This window comes from Humulus lupulus, chromosome 1 (genome assembly GCF_963169125.1).
Source record: "Humulus lupulus chromosome 1, drHumLupu1.1, whole genome shotgun sequence".
In the NCBI taxonomy this organism is placed as follows: Eukaryota; Viridiplantae; Streptophyta; class Magnoliopsida; order Rosales; family Cannabaceae; genus Humulus; species Humulus lupulus.
In genome coordinates this window covers 179467162-179474236 of record NC_084793.1, presented here as the reverse complement: position 1 = coordinate 179474236, position 7075 = coordinate 179467162, and positions in this window count along the sequence as shown.

Sequence of the window (7075 nt, the reverse complement as noted above, 5' to 3'; positions counted from 1 at the left end):
TAATGATCACCTGAAGATAACCGTTGAGCTCACCAATCGAAGAGTACGAAGGATATTAGTTGATAATGGGAGCTCGGTAAATGTGCTATTTAGGTCCACCCTAGCAAAGATGGGGTTATCCGTAACCGATCTTAAGGCGACCTCGATGAACCTATACAGATTCTCAAAATAAGGAACAACATCCATAGGGACGATCGAACTTGTAGTTACACTAGGGAATGGTACAAAAACTGTTTCTAAAATGCTCGAGTTCATCATAATCGATTGTCTAGCCGCATACAATGCAATTTTGGGACGACTCACGCTAATGACTTTTGAGGCTATCACCTCAATCCGACATCTAGCAATGAAATTCCCCTCGACCTCAGGTTTATGTACTGTAAGAGGAGATCAGATTGCTGCTAGAGAATGCTATAGCATTGCTATGAAGGGAAAATCACAACACGGGCAGCAAGAAATTGCCATTATTAAGGGAGGAGAGGAGCCTTGGGTAATGGAAATTGCCCATGGTGCGGAAGAACCTCACGAAGGAGGTAACAAGCTCGCCCAGGAAGACGACATTGATCCAAGATTAGGTGAAGATAGGTCTAATCTCCAAGCATTGGAAGAGCTCGGGGAAATCAGTATCGACCAAGAAGTACCTTCAAGGGTGGTAAAAGTTGGAAAGAATCTTGGAACCGAAAGAAGAAGGAAATGGTCGAGTTTCTGAGAAATAACCTGCACATCTTCGCTTGGTCACATGAAGATATGGTGGGTATTAGTCCGAATGTCATAATGCATACTATGAATCTGGATAGGAATGTGCCTGCAAAAGTACAGAAACAAAGGCTTTTGGGGAATGAGCGATCAGAAGTTTTAGAAGAAGAAGTAGCTCACTCACTTATGTGTGGATTCATCAGGGAAGCTAAATATTCGACCTGGATTGCTAACTTGTTTTGGTCCCAAAACCCAATGGAAAGTGGAGAACTTGCATTGAATTATCTAACCTCAATAAGGCATGTCCTAAGGTATTTTCCACTACCTTGAATTGATCAGTTGGTAGACGCAACAGGCGGTCACAAGCTCATGTCTTTCATGGATGCATACTCTGGATATAACTAGATCGCAATGAATCCTGCAGACCAAGATCACACTAGCTTCATAACTGACTGCTACAAGGTTATGCCATTCGAGCTGAAGAATGTTGGTGCAACGTACCAACAGCTAGTCAATAAAATATTCGTTAACCAGATCGGGAAAATATGAAAGTGTATGTCAATGATATGCTCATTAAATCAAAGACTACAAATAACCATGTCTCTGACCTGGAAGAATGTTTTGGTATGTTAAGGAAATATGACTTGAAGCTAAACCCTCAGAAGTGGACCTTTGGGGTTTCGTTGGGAAATTTTTTGGGCTTCATAGTCAACACAAGGGGGATAGAGGCGAACCCAGAGAAGATCAGGTCATTATTAGAAATGCCCTTGCCCAAGTCACGTAAAGAAGTACAAAGCCTAACTAGGAAAATAGTGGCCCTAAACCGCTTCGTTTCAAAATCAACTGATAAATGTCTCCCGTTCTACAAATTGCTCAGAGGAAACAAAATTTTTAAGTGGACCGAAGAATGCGAGCAAGGATTAATCTAAAAACTCACCTAACTGAACCCCCCATACTATCAAAACAGACAACTGGAGAATGTTTGCTCTTATACCTATCCGTGACAGAAAATAGGGTCAACGCCATATTAGTTCGAGAAGAAAGTCAGATATGCGGAGTCAGTATCCAGAGCTATTCAGGTAAATTTCGAGGACGAAATTTCTATAAGGAGGGGATAGTTGTAATGCCCCGGATTCCCTAATATGGTTTAGTGGCTGGATTAGTGGGCCGGGAGGGCCATAACTATTTAATTATGCCATTAAATGTGTTTATGCATGTTCACGAGAATTATATTATAATATGATGTTAAATGCATGCATGTGGGTCCACATTTATTTACAGGGGTGTTTTGGTAATTTGGCCCGATGAGGGCATAATTGTATATTTGATTGTATGTCAGTGATATATTGTGAGGCCACATTATAATGTGGATTGGTTTGAGTATTTCGGCATGAGACGATCTTTAAATATGATTTATTGGTTTGGTCATAACAGGTTTAAGCTCGGGGCTCGAGGTGAGTCTCAGGGTGTTTTTAATGATTAAAGCGTTACCGGGAATTATAGAGTAATGTGATATGAATTATTGGTGTTTGAGAATATTGAGATTAGCGGGAATTGGGAAGTGTTAATTATGATTAACGGGATAAGTGGAAAGTACCAATTTTACCCTTGGAATGATTTTAGAAGCCTTAAGTGACCTAAGGGCATTTAGCTCATTTGATTGGATTTATATGACCTTTAAGTTGGCTGTAGAAGCATATAGAACAAAATAGAGCAAAACAGGGTCTTCCTTCTCCATCCCGTACATCATTCTCCACCATTTCTTCTTTGGAGTTTTTGAGCTCAAAGTGAGGTTTCAAGATAGGAAATCAAGGGGCTGGGTTTGTAGACTTGGTTCAGCCATCGAAGGAGGTTCAAACTCGGATTTGAGGTGAGTTCAGCCATTGGTTTCTGTTTGTACTCTGTTTTCTTTTAGTTTTTCAGCCTATGATTTCTTAATGATAGTTTGGATTTGTGGAGGTTTTGATTGAATTTTAGCTTGGGTTTTTATGAGGGTGAATTATAGGTGATGTATAGAGGTTGAATTGAATGTTTGGAGGAGGTTTGGAGCTGGTTTGAAGGCTTGGGTTCCAAGGGAAAACGCAGGGGAGGTTTGCTGGTGCTTGTTGGATTTTTGGCTGGCCTGGGTGATGCGCCGCGGCATGGCTGTGGTGCGCCGCGGCCCATGGTGTTTGACAGAGAGGGCTGCCTCTGTTTGAGGGGCGCGCCGCGGCACAGCTGGGGAGGGTCGCGGCCCTTAGTGGCTTTTTGGCCAGAATTGTGTTTTTAGCTTGGGGATTCAAGCCTTAGGCCTCGGGGTCGAACCTAGTACCCGGTTGAGTAGTGTTTGATGTCTCGGAGGCTAGGTTTTGGTTTGGGAACCCTTTGTTATCATTCTCATTGATGAATCCTATATTTTGGTTATGACTAGGTGACTGTTAAGGAATTAAAAGATTGATCGTTCTCAGGGGTCGTTCTTATAATAACTTTCGCTCGAACCAGAGGTAAGAAAATAGTGTATGAGTACAGTTGCACCCTGTATATGTGTATATGACATGCATGGCTTGTTATTGAAGCATGTTGGTTGATATATGTGGACATGGATTGCATAATAAATGCTAGTGAATGTTGATTACTTGTGTATGGCACTGACTAGTCAGGGACACTGACCTAAAGGTCAGAAACGGCAAAAGCATTCTAAACGCAGGGCCGAATAAAGATTAGATCTAATCGATATCAGCATTGAATGGCTCTATGGCATTAATTCTGGACTGACCCTAAGGTCGATGAACTTAGAAGCGCTTGACTAGTCTAAGACTAGCACTCAGAGCCAGGGCATAGGGCCCCGGTGACTGTTTGTCACATGGCTAGGGAACGTTGTTCCATAGTTACGACTCTAGAGTTGGGAGGAAGGTTATGTTGGTGACCATTCACCATACACCTATCCTGATCGAACCTATGAAAGGACAAATTATCAGTTAAGCCCTGGTGACCCTATCGTCACATGGAAAAAGGGAGCTGTACCCACTTTTGTGACTTTTGCTACTAACACCTATCCGTTTTGGACTGTTAGTCCTGGATGGTTATTATGATCATTGTTGATATTATGTCATGCTTTATTGTGTTTTCTTGCTGGGCCTTGGCTCATGGGTGCTATGTGGTGCAGATAAAGGGAAAGAGAAGTTCACCCAACCTTGAGTGGAGAGCTTAGGCGGTGTTGTGTACATATTTGGCCGCTTGACCACCATGGTCAGGGAGTTCTCAGAGGGACTAGGGGTTCACCCTATTTTTGCCGCTTAGGTCGGCGGGGATTGTAAATTTGAAACAATAGCGACCATTTTCTATTGTAAACAACTTGTAAACATTGTGAATGGCTCATGAGCAGTTTATTTACTTAATGAAATGTATCCTTTCCTTTTTACTGGTTTTTTCACCTTAACCTGATAATAACACCTAGATCACGTTTTTAACCAAAGGACTCGGGTAGTGAGTCAAATTTCTAGTTCACTGTTCACCGTAACTGTTCTGGGGTAACCAGGGAGTTACACCTTAGCCCAACTTGCTACTACCAAAGAAGCAGATGCATTAAACGTGGTCCCAGTAGATTTCTTAGAACAACCAAGCATAATAGAAGAACCAGTTGAGGTCGGAGTGATTGACACAAAACTGACCTGAATAACCCCCATACTAGAATACCTCACAACCGATAAACTACCAAATGATTGAAAGGACGCAAGAAAATTGTTATATAAAGTCCCAAAGTATGTTATGATTGAGGAAATTCTATAATGACGAGGGCATTTGCTACCCCTCCTGCTCGAAGAAGCACAAACCATCCTACAAGAGATACATGAAGGATTCTGTAGAGACCATGCTGTGGGGAAAAACCTAGCTCATTACCAATAGGAAAAGGAGGAGTTCACTATGCGGTTGTCGCCATCGGCTACTTCACGAAGTGGGTCAAGGTTGAGGTTGAGCCTCTAGCGACCATAACCTCGAAGAGAGTCCTAGATTTCATTGTAAAGAACATCAGATGTCATTTTGGGTTCCCGAAGAAGATTGTGTCTGATAATGGAACTTAGTTTGATAGTGATCTTTTCACAAAATTTTGTGAGAAGTACAACATAACCAAGAGTTTTTCTTCAGCGGCGTATCCACAAGCTAATGGGAAGGTCAAGGCTGTAAATAAAACCTTAAAGGGGATTTTAAAGAAAGGACTGGATGAAGCCAAGGGATTATGGCCCGAGCAGCTCCCGCAAGTACTTTGGGCCGATAGGACTTCACATCGCTCCTCCATAGGGCATACTCCCTTCTCTTTAACCTTTGGAAGTGAGGCTATGCTCCCAATTGAAGTGCTAGTGATGACACTAGATAAAAAACCTTCGTTCAAGATCGAAACCACGAATTGCCCAACACATCTCTGGATTTGATCGAAGAAAAGCGGGAAGAGTCACAATTACAACTCACTCATTATCGGCAGAGAATTACGCGTTACTTTAACTCGAAGGTAAAAGGATGCAGACTCGAACTGGGTGATTTAGTGCTTCGAAGGGTGATTCTGGTGAGTAAGGATCCTAAAGATGGTGTTTTGGGACTGAACTGGGAATGACCATACCAGATCGTGGAAATTTTACGAGAAGGAATATTCAAACTAGCTCGGTTAAATGGAGAGTTGGTACCATGGACCTGGAATGCTCTACATCTTAAAAAATACTATCAATAATAGGACAAATTTGTTAATTTTTGATGTTTTCAATATTTTTTCGTGTAAGGCTTATTTATAAAAGCCATTAGGTTTAAATAACACAATATCGCTACATGTTTATCTTATTCTCACGATGCATCACGTACTCATTTTGTAAAAGCAACCTAGAATATCCATAAATTCTGATCACTTTGGGGGCATATGACCCTCGATGAATCTTTAAAAATACTTAGTGTGTTTGGATAAACTTTGAAACTTAGAATTTGGAAAATTGATTATTCAACGACTTTTTAAATCTATCTCAAATTTTCAAAGAAATTCCAAATATGAACTAAGTTAGGAAAATTAAAAAAAAAAACCTAGAATTCAACTAGGGAATCTTAGATATAACCAGGTCCGAGGCCTAATTCCTAAAAGGTATAAAGCTATTAGGCGGACAAAAGTCCTAGATATAACCAGGTTCGAGGCCTGATTCCTAATAGGTATAACACTATTAGGTGGGCAAAACTTTTGGATATAACCAGGTTCGAGGCCTAATTCCTAATAGGAATAACGCTATTAGGCGGGGAAACTCCTGGATATAACCAGGTTCGAGATCTAATTCCTAACAGGTATAATGCTAATAGGCATGCAAATTCCTGGGTATAACCAGGACATTGACAAAAATTAACTAGTCGAGCCATCGAAAATCTATCTCGATCTAAAGATAACCCCTATGATTGCGAATATGTAAGGACTTAAAATTCATGAGCATATCAAGGTAATAGATTAAGGGGAACAAAAATAGATCATAAAGTAATAAACATGTACTGACAGGTATATGAATATCACGAGGAGGAATAACCTCAAACTAAGCCCAAAGGCGATTGTTTCAGCATGTGAAAGTTTAATTACAAGGGATATATAAAAAAACCCAAAATAAAAAAAAAAAAAAAAAAAAGAGAGATGAGGGTGCCCTAAACATCACTGAGCTCCGGTAACCTACCCTTGTGATGTCACCTAATCATCAACCCCCCTCAGTAGGTCCAGAAGCCTCCACGGTCTCGGAGGGCTCTTGTGAGAGTCAACTCTGGAACTTGGTAATATAATGCCCCCAGAGCTCCGCATCCATAAAGGAAAAATCGCTTTCCTGGTTGTATCCCCAGCACCAGTAAAGCATCTCCTCCATGGCGTTCATTGCTTCAGCAAAGTCCAGCTTTGCCTGCTCGACATTCTCCTTGGCTTTGACTTCGACCTCGTACAATTTATTTTGAGCACATTGACATCCTCAAGTTTCTTGTTGAGGCTGTCAACCTCGACCTGCAACTGGTCTCGTTGTTGGCTCACCTCAAAGACTTGTTCCTTGGAAATTCATTCGTTGTCTTGGGATGCAGCCAGGGCAGCCCTGAGCTCATCTCTTTGAGCTCGGATCTAGGCGATGTCTTTGATTTGAGATAAACAAGACTACAAAATAAAAATACATGACAAGATTAGCTTGCAAAAGTTAAAAAAAAGGGGAAATAATATAGGAGGAAAATGATAACTTATAGTCAGGTTCATCCCCAAGGCTGACTCCAGGACGTCCCCTGGGTAACACTCCTCTATGGCCATCAGGTCCTCGTCGTTCACTTGGTTGGCATGACCTACCACGTGGTCCTCCATGTCATGGAGGGACTCTCGAAGCGCTTCTAGGATCCTTGCAACCTCGAGTGGCTT